This window comes from Frankliniella occidentalis, unplaced genomic scaffold, assembly GCF_000697945.3.
Source record: "Frankliniella occidentalis isolate FOCC.00 unplaced genomic scaffold, Focc_3.1 Scaffold271, whole genome shotgun sequence".
In the NCBI taxonomy this organism is placed as follows: domain Eukaryota; kingdom Metazoa; phylum Arthropoda; class Insecta; order Thysanoptera; family Thripidae; genus Frankliniella; species Frankliniella occidentalis.
Window position 1 is genome coordinate 25,968 of NW_026267397.1, and position 10,163 is coordinate 36,130.

The window sequence follows — 10,163 nt, forward strand, 5'->3', positions numbered from 1 at the left end:
AAACATAGGCTGGCACCTGGACGACGGGGAGCCATTTCAGAGCCATCGGGTGGCCTTACCGGGGACACTTTAGATACGTTTTGGAGCCAATCTGGAGCCAATCTGGAGCCAACCTAGAGCGAATCTTGAGCCAACCTATAGCCAACCTGGAGCCAACCTAGAGACAACCCAGGGACAACGCAGAGCCAACCAGGAACTCATTTTGGTCAAAAATGTTAGTTAGAACATAGTGAAAACGAGCCTTTGTAGATAGGACATTGTGAAAATGACTCGCTGTGGATAGGACCTTTTGAAAATGACGCGCTGTAGATAGAACGTTGTTGTTAGGACGCGCTAATATGATTACGCGAGTGCATGGTGGCTGGTGGCCCCCTCGGATGAGTCAAGCCGGCCGCTTATTTACAATCCCTTGGCGATTCAGCACCTTACGGCAAATTCAGATGCACGCAGCCTAGGCAGCGGGCAGCGGCTTTGAGGACTCTGTAGCCCTATTTTGATCGTACCCACGCAGACAACCTAAACTAACCTAACCTAACCCAACCTAACGTTTGTCCTCCAAACCGGCAGGCCGCTGTCTAGGCTGCGTACATCCGAATTTGCCGTAAGGTGCTGAATCGCCAAGGGATTGTAAATAAGCTCGCCGCCCCCTCTGCAGCGTTGCTAGTTCCCATAACGCGCCAGAGAAAAAACGTCATGACCCTGGCGGTCTGCGGTCCGTTCAAATGGGTCTACAAGGGGCGGAAACGCTCCGAACGCGGGATTCAATAGTGATCGGTGACTGAGCTATCTGAAAATTTGGATTTCGGCTAAACTTGTGGTACTCTTCTAAGGTATTGATGTTTTAGACATGTGACAGAAGGGAATCTTGGTGGTAATGGTGATATTTCTCAAAATGATGGGAAAAACACGTAAAAAAGAAACAACATGTTACTCATACCAATAAATTTTATTTTCTTTTTAAAATTTAATTCAGAGAGGAAATTTTTGCGATATATAGGTCATTTCAGAATTATAAACCCCTAAAAAGTTGTAAAACTGGGAAAAAATCAACTGAAAATATGTGGGTTTTCAGCCCACCCTTCTGCTTTCAAAAAAAAACATTAAAGCGGGCTTATGCAACGTCCGTCCGTCCATCGTGCGTGTAAGAGGAAGGAGATGAGCTAGAGGTATCTCGCTAAGTTACATAAAATGGCACCAACTCAAAAGTCAAAAATGTTGCTTCGGATGTTCTCCAGCCGGGCTAATGCAGATCGAACATTTGTAGATCGGACATTCTCTGGGTGACCGTCATACAACGGACTTTCTTGCATTGGGGCGACGAGTGTACGCAATGGGGCTGGCACTGAAAGTGCTGACTTAGATGGATTGGACACCACACCTTCTCGCACACTGCACCAGGGCACCTTCACTCACAAAAATGTTTTCTTGCCCCAATCCCAAAAATATTCTTGACTCAATCTTACTTGGGATGATAATAATTTTCTCGAGTTAAGGCGATTTTTCTTGTTCGAAGAAACATGGTTTTCTTCCCACAAGAAGAAAATATTCTTGAAACATTCTGCTTAAGCCCAAGAAAACAATATGCTTGTGCGAAAGAAACATGTAACTAGGCCGGGCGGGCGTGGGTGGAGGGGGGACGGGCGGATTAGGATGGAGCGCGCGAGAGGACCGGGCTACCTGAGGTACAGAGGCAGCGCTGGGGACAAGGTCACGCATGTGGCTTCATAGCTCAAACGGTTACTGCTTAGGCTTTAGCGCTGAGTTGACACGATCAGGGTTCGATTCCCGGCAGTGCCAATTAAAGACGTAAGTTGCATTAAGGAGAATCGAACCGGCTAACACTACCGTCATAACCCACTGTGAGAGAGAGTTCACGACTGTCTCCGGGGGCACTATTTAACTTATTACAGCCAAGACTAGATATTCTTGGGATAAGAAAATAATTCTTGAAGTAAGATTTTTATGGAAGATTGACACAAGAAAAAATTATTCTTGGGCCAAGAATACGAATTCTTGTAGGAGTGACAAGAATAAAATATTCTTGGCTCAAGTAGATTTCGGTTGCGGCAAGAAAAATTTTTTGTGAGTGTTGGGCGCTAAAAACTCCGCTCGAAGACACTTGAACAGCACCTGCAGTGCAGATATGGACGGGGCGTTGACCACCAGGATAGTACTGTGACCACTTGGACGTTCACTGTGAAAAATAGTAGGTAAGGTTTACAGCAAAATTTTCCTTAACGCAAGTTACTGTAAAATTACAATTTGTAATCGTAAAAATACATGCAGCACGTATCGAATTCAAATCGATTGGCGAGTAAAAAATGTGCTCTGGTAAATTTACAATTTAAATTATAATTTAAGTTTACAAAATTTTTGTAATATTCCGACGTAATTTTTCACAGTGCTGCACTTCTCACTTGGACACCACACTCAACGCCGAAACACTGTAATCCGATTGCCAGAGGGGCACCTGCGGTGGGGACGCTGGGCTGCGCCGTAAAATTCTGGGGCTTGTCGAGTGGGCCCCGTCGGCCGGGGCCCTCAGCTGCGCAATCTCGATGACTCTCAGCGTGTGGGACAAAGGACTAAACAGAAAATCACTAATAACTCGCGAACCGCGCAACCGATCGACACAGCAATTTGCACAGACACTCGCAGGCACAACGCCGATTCACTGACACTAAATTTGGCAAGGAAAGCTGCGATTATACCTACAAAAAGCGAAGCAGAAGATGTTGTGAAACTAACAATGGTGCGACTAAAGTTGTTGACTAGAATAGCACGTGGCCGGTGCTGATTTGACTAAGAATAGACCTCTAAGTTTCACGACTACTTGCTCTCGTGATATATGCATTAATTTAGTGACTAGCTTTGCTATTGCGTTCTTAGGGCTTAGGTAAAGGTCAGATAGCACACAGGGGTTACACTGAGGAACACTGTCAATCTGGAGCCAATCTGGACTAGCTTTGCTATTGCGTTCTTAGGGCTTAGGTAAAGGTCAGATAGCACACAGGGGTTACACTGAGGAACACTGTGTATATTTACTTACTTTCTGATGCACAAACTGCAGCCAAGGTGTCCGGAGCAGAAAATGGTTGTTGGCTGAGCGATTAGCGAAGTCTATTACTCCAGTGATGATCAAAAAGTTTCGCGTCTGTCTGTCTGTACGCACGATAACTGAAGAACGAATTGAGCTAGTGACCTGGGATTTTCAGGGTCGTTTTGTGTCATAAAAAGACAGATCAAGTCCGAAGAAGAGCATTCTAGCTCAAAAATTGGATTTTAAAAAAAATCAAAAACCACAGGTCCTTCTAATAATGTTTTATGACAATTTTTTTTACAGTGTCCTAAGGGGAACCTCATCAAAGTATAGCCCCCTGGGCGAAAATTTCGTCCGTCTGGCTCTATCTTTAACCATTTAGGCGCCACAGGGAGTTTTTGACGCAAAAAAGTTCCGACCAAAAACGTATCGTGAAAGCAGATGATACCTTGTCAAGATTTATTCTATTCCAGTCAATAATATTTATGTATTTACACTTGTGGGGAAGGGAGGAAGGGAAGTTGGCAGTGCGGGGGCTCCAGCGGTGCGAGGGAGGGGGAGAACTAGCCGCGGGACTAGCGCGGCCGACTCGGCTTGGGGTTTGGGCTCCGCTCGGCTCCGGTCGGCTCGGCGCGCTTGACGCGACGCCTCAGTCAGCCGCCTCACGACCCCGCCTAGCGCAATATAGGAGAGCTTCTTATACGTTCTCTTTAATATTTCTTAATCGGGAGTTAAAGCAATGACACCTTACATTACTCATGTAAAAGTTATGTTTAGATAGTTTAGGTGTAAGGTTGTAAGGTATCATCTGCTAACAAGCTAAAATATGTACAACCCTGCATGCTTAGTCGAAGTGAGGGGAAGTTGACGGGCCGAAGGCCCGTATCTTTGTGTACATCTTTGCGCTACCCGACTCGGGTGTCAGCGCTGCAGGCCTAGGTAGATGTATGCCAGGCGCGTCGCAGCGTAACAGTATTTCGTGAGATATCGTGAAGCCTGTTACGCGAGACGTGGTCTGGCCTACATCTACCTAGTTACTTGAAGACAAGGGAGCGAGTGAGATCGAGAAAGGTCGCGCTGGCCCGGAGCTGGCCCAGTGCGCCGGTCGCTTCGGTCGGGCGTGAGGCGCCCGGAGCGGTGCGCTGGCAGCGGCCCTTCGGCTCCGGCCGAACGGCTGCTGCTTCCGCGCCCACTCCCGAACGTAAACGCTTCAGGACATAAATATAGTACACAAAGACATAGATGGGGCATCGCCTATGCGAGCCCATGCAGAGCGGTGAAGCCAACATGACCCTACCGAGCCGTGCTGTGCCGCGCCAAAGGTTTACATCGTTGAAACAAGCAGGCCCGCCCTTCTGCCAAACGAAGTTGCCAGCTTCGCTTCGCTGCGCCGGCAACTCCGTTCGGCAGGGGCCGGGCCTGCTTGGCCAACCGGCGGCGATGGTCGGGCCTTCGGCCCGACCATTTCAGTCTCGCGATTTACTGAAGTGCATAATCAAATATATAATGTGACCGGTAAATTACTTTGCATATTTGAGTAAACAAAAGCGTTCGGCTGGGGGCCTGCGGCCCTAGAGATTTGCTCCTTGGAAATGACAAAAGACTGTAACGGGGCAGCACCGTGACTACACCCCACCCTTCTGCTTTGCTTAAAAATATTAAAAAAAATTAACCCGCGCAGTTTTTAGATTGTGTATTGTTTGTCAAAGAGTCTCATAACTTGACTTTCTGCCATTGTTTTCAATATATCCACTTCTAGGGCCGAAACAGTAAAAGATACGGCTAATGCGAGGGTAGTTCTTGATTCAGAACGTGTTGTTTTGGGGGGGTACTTCCTCTGACATTTTACGATTGGACGCCTCCTTGTACGTCTTTATGTGCAACGTGGTCATTTTCGCCGTATTTTCGTCGAAAAAAGCACTCTAGCGCCCAAACGGTTCAAGATAGAGTCAAACGGAGAAAATTTTCGCCCTTAAGGCTCTACTTTCACGAGTTACCCATTAAGAGACCATAAAAAAAATATTTTTTTCTGACTTTTTACCTACCCCCTTTTCTTTGATACCCCCTTTCAGCCCCTTAGGGTTGGTTGCCAGGATTTGCCGTAGGCGTTTCGTTTTCTAGGAGTGAACTTTAAGATACCCTGAAAATTTGAAGTCTCTAGCACATCCCCTTCTAGTGGAACAGACACACAGACAGACACACAGACATACACACAGACACGAGGTCGTTTGCATAAGTTTGGATAGCTTTTTCAAAGCAGAAGGGCGGGCTAAAAACCACAAAAACGAATTCTCATACTGCCTCCCCCCTCCACAGGCGGCTTCGGGGGTAAGGCGGGCTGGTAGGGGAGGCGGGAGGCGTCTGCGCATGCGCCAACCTGTCATTTTGGCTTCAGCCAGGAACTCTCTTGCCCCATCTATATCTTTATATACTATACATATGCTGCAGGATTCGCGGCGCGCTGGGTATTGCCGCCGCGCGCATGGCAACTGAGATGAATTTACGCTCGTGAACTTTATTTACACAATTAAATGCACTGCGTTGTTGTATTAACAACAACCGCTGCCCAGCCTGTGCTGATGACCTTATGAATTGAGCTTCTGAGTTGGTCTTTGTGCTTGATGCACACTTTCAGGATTTCCGCAGTTTCATAGCCAGTCCACGTGCCCTTTGATGGAACTGCAAGTGCAAGAGGACAAATTTAGTTGTCCATGATGCATTTTATTGAAGGGCACATCACATAACGCAGTATTAGCAGACGTCACAGTACATGATGCAGTATCAGTCGCTGTCTGAGCTAGTTGGAACTTATCTCTTCAAACTGATCAATTCTGCAAGAGAGGGTGGTAGTGAAGGAGCACCTAGAGTGATTGACATTGTAATATCATCATATTTGAAAGAGCTGCACTCCTTCGCAACTTCTTGGGCAATTTCTGTTGAGGTGAAGTGGAAATGAAGGTAGACATTATTCATGAAGGTGAAACTAGAAACAATACTATGCGGAAGCCTACAGAACACGACCAAATCGGAACAAATACCTCCACTTTTATACAGTCCTTGTGTTGTTTGATATTCACGTTGAAGAGGTCGCTGTCAAACAACACGAAAACGCGCCCTAATATCCATGACTTGAATTTATCAGTGACGTGATCCTGTAGAGAGGGTGTTACTGTCTAGCTTCTTAGGAATAACAGAACAAATTCTTTGCAACATTGATAAAACACTACCACCAAAAACTTTTAGTGTAGGTTTAACAGGCACACATTTATGATCATGACTATTGAGGATGAAGAGTTGCATGCCAATATCATCATCGTTGTATGAAAATGACTGCAAACGTGCTACTGTCTCTGCTGTGGTTCTGTCTGGGAACTACAACTAGGTAGATGTACGCCAGACCACGTCTCGCGTAACAGGCTTCGCGATATCTCACGAAACACTGTTACGCTGCGACGCGCCTGGCATACATCTACCTAGGCCTGCGGCGCTGACACCCGAGTCGGGAAGCGCAAAAATGTACACAAAGATACGGGCCTTTGGCCCGTCAACTTCCCGTCACTTCGACTAAGAATGCAGGGTTGTACATTGTTTCGCTGATTTTCGTCAAAAACTCCCTGTGGCGCTTAAATCGTTAAAGATAGAGGCAAACGGACGAAGTTTTCGCCCTAAAGACGCTACTTTGATGAGGTACCCCTTAGGAAACTGTAAGATATTTATTTTTAAAAACATTATTTGTGGGACCTGTTTTTTGATTTTTTTAAAATCTAATTTTTGAGCTAGAATGCTCTTCTTCGAACTTGATCTGTCTTTTTATAACACCAAACGACCCTGAAAATCCCAGGTCGCTTGCTCAACTCGTTCTCTAGTTATCGTGATGACAGACAAACACACACACAAACAGACAGACACACAGACGCGAAACTTTTTGATCATCACTGGAGTAATAGGCTTCGCTAATCGCTCAGCCAATAAGATAGATATAATAAACTTTCACAAAGAGTGGCACAAGAGTTGTTTAATGGAGCAAACCTCACATACCTCTGCAATGATGGGTGAAGTCTCTTCATCCAGATCATTGAGGGTAAAATGTGGGATGATGTTGTTGGCGGTGAGGAGACATTGAAATTTAAAGGTAAAGTGATCCATAAAAATGGCTTGGAAAGGGGTCCAAGAACCATCTTGTTTTCATCATTGTCTAAGGAATTTACTCCTAAGTCACCCACGTCATCCTCCTTGGCATCATCGAGATTGCTCTCCTGGGGGAGATTGTCATTCTTAACAAGCAGGCCCGCCCTTCCGCCAAACGGGTTGTAGTCGCGGTGCTTCACCGTTACATCTCTTTCTTCTTCAGATTTTAAGGACGACGGACTTTGCGGACCGAAGGCCCGTTATATCGTTTGATTATGTTCTTCAGCAAATAACGTGACAGAAATTGTCGTTCCGCAGGCCCGACCATCGCCGCCGGTTGGCCAAGCAGGCCCGGCCCCTGCCGAACGGAGTTGCCGGCGCAGCGAAGCGAATCTGGCAACTTTGTTTGGCAGAAGGGCGTACCTGCTTGTTCAGGAGTTGACCTGACCGGACACTAGACCATACCATTACTTGGGGAAACTACAAATAAATACGGTAATAACTCAAATACTGAACTACTACGCATGAAGTATATGAGTTCTAGCAGACATACACTTACATGCAGTGCGCTTACATGACGGAGATCTAAATACTGTCGCAACAAAATAAAGTAGTAACAAGCAGGCCCGCCCTTCCGCCAAACGGAGTTGCCAGCTCCACTTCGCTGCGCCGGCAACTCCGTTCGGCAGGGGCCGGGCCTGCTTGGCCAACCGGCGGCGATGGTCGGGCCTTCGGCCCGACCATTTCAGTCTCGCGATTTACTGAAGTGCATAATCAAATATATAATGTGACCGGTAAATTACTTTGCATATTTGAGTAAACAAAAGCGTTCGGCTGGGGGCCTGCGGCCCTAGAGATTTGCTCCTTGGAAATGACAAAAGACTGTAACGGGGCAGCACCGTGACTACACCCCACCCTTCTGCTTTGCTTAAAAATATTAAAAAAAATTAACCCGCGCAGTTTTTAGATTGTGTATTGTTTGTCAAAGAGTCTCATAACTTGACTTTCTGCCATTGTTTTCAATATATCCACTTCTAGGGCCGAAACAGTAAAAGATACGGCTAATGCGAGGGTAGTTCTTGATTCAGAACGTGTTGTTTTGGGGGGGTACTTCCTCTGACATTTTACGATTGGACGCCTCCTTGTACGTCTTTATGTGCAACGTGGTCATTTTCGCCGTATTTTCGTCGAAAAAAGCACTCTAGCGCCCAAACGGTTCAAGATAGAGTCAAACGGAGAAAATTTTCGCCCTTAAGGCTCTACTTTCACGAGTTACCCATTAAGAGACCATAAAAAAAATATTTTTTTCTACTTTTTGGACCAACCCCTATTTCTCTGTTACCCCCTTTCACCCCCTTAGGGGTGGTTGCTAGGATTTGCACCAGGCGTTTCGTTGTCCAGGAGTGACCCCTAAGATACCCTGAAATTTGCAGACCTCTAGCTCATCTCCTTCCTCTTACACGGACGACGGACAGACAGACAGACGGACGGACGGACACGAGAGCGGTTGCATAAGCCCGCTTTAATGCTTTTTTAAAAGCAGAAGGGCGGGCTAAAAAAAGGGAAGTAATTTAATTCGCCACAAGCACGTTTACCAGAATCTCGATCAGAAAACTTTAAGTCACTGAAGTCGCCTGACAGTGAAGGTAGCAGAACTAAAATAAAATAATGAGTTAGAGTAAGCCCTTAGTGAACAAGAAACAGAGAACTTACGATCATTTCCGCTTGATTCAACATGATATGAACCAATGGATGAAGCTTCTGGTAAATCTGAAAGGACGAAAGAACAAATTAGGAAGCTTATAAGGGCTTGAGAATGACAATATGGAAATTCGGCTTTCTCTGCTCTGCTCATTTTCAGCAGAGGCTTCTCCTAGGTTCACGTCCATCCCAGAGATTACATTCTTGAATGGTTCAGATTGAAGTCCGTCTGAAATGAGAATAAGACAGTGATAACAGTAGTTCGATGAAAGATCACAGAACACTTTACAACTATTATACGCACTACTTTCAACGTGAAGAACATCCAAGATTGCGAACAGGGCATTCCCCCCCATTAGGTAATTGGACAGTATACGCTGTAACCAAGACCCATGCCCCAATAATTGACCAGCGCCACTACTGCCTTTTTATTACTAATTTTTCGTCACACTATTTTACTGTGATTGTGAAAGCACAGAACTTTCATGTGATAGTTCTGTGGTTTCACAGGATTGAGCACTGACATACTGTTGTAGCTCCGTGCTTCGCACAGAATTGAACACAGACAGGCTGTGTAATTAATTGACGCACTTTTTTCTGTGAAAATCCTGTGCTTTTTTCTGACAGTGAATTTACTTCAATGAAAGAGATTTAAACATTTTCCGTCTTTCAATGGTAGATTAGCCTTGGAGACCATAACTAAAATCCTCAGCCTGGGTAACAACAGTAATACTAAGCAGGCTCACACTGGCCTGGGCGGGGAACGGCGAAAATCCGCGGGGGGCACGGGCCAATAGGGGCCGAGGGCCTCGCGAAGCGTGGCTGGGGGTCACGAGGGGCGTGGCTGCGAGGGCTCGGGGCAAAGGCCAGACAGCTGCACAGCTGCCCAGCAACGTCCTGGCGCACAAGAGACAAAGGGAATCATTGTTGCCACAACTCTGGAAACCTTGAAAACCTGGAAAACTCGGAAAAAGATAAAACGGTCAGGAAAATCAGGGGGAAAATCAGGAAAAATGGAAGAAGTCAGGAAAATTTGTTGTGAACGGTCCCGGAAGTGCATTGTATTCACTGCTCAGGTCAAACACACATTTTGACGGCCAAGTAGGGTGTTTTGACCTAAACTTTTTCGCGCTCGCTTCGCTCGCGATCTTGTTCTACAGTAGGGCTACGGGTTTCGGCAGGCACGCTTAAATCCGGGGGGATTTGTTAGCCACTCTAATTCAACAGAGACGGTGCTTAAACCTCAGGGATCTTTAGGGAGAAAGGGTCTAGAAATCAGGGAAATCTCAGGAAA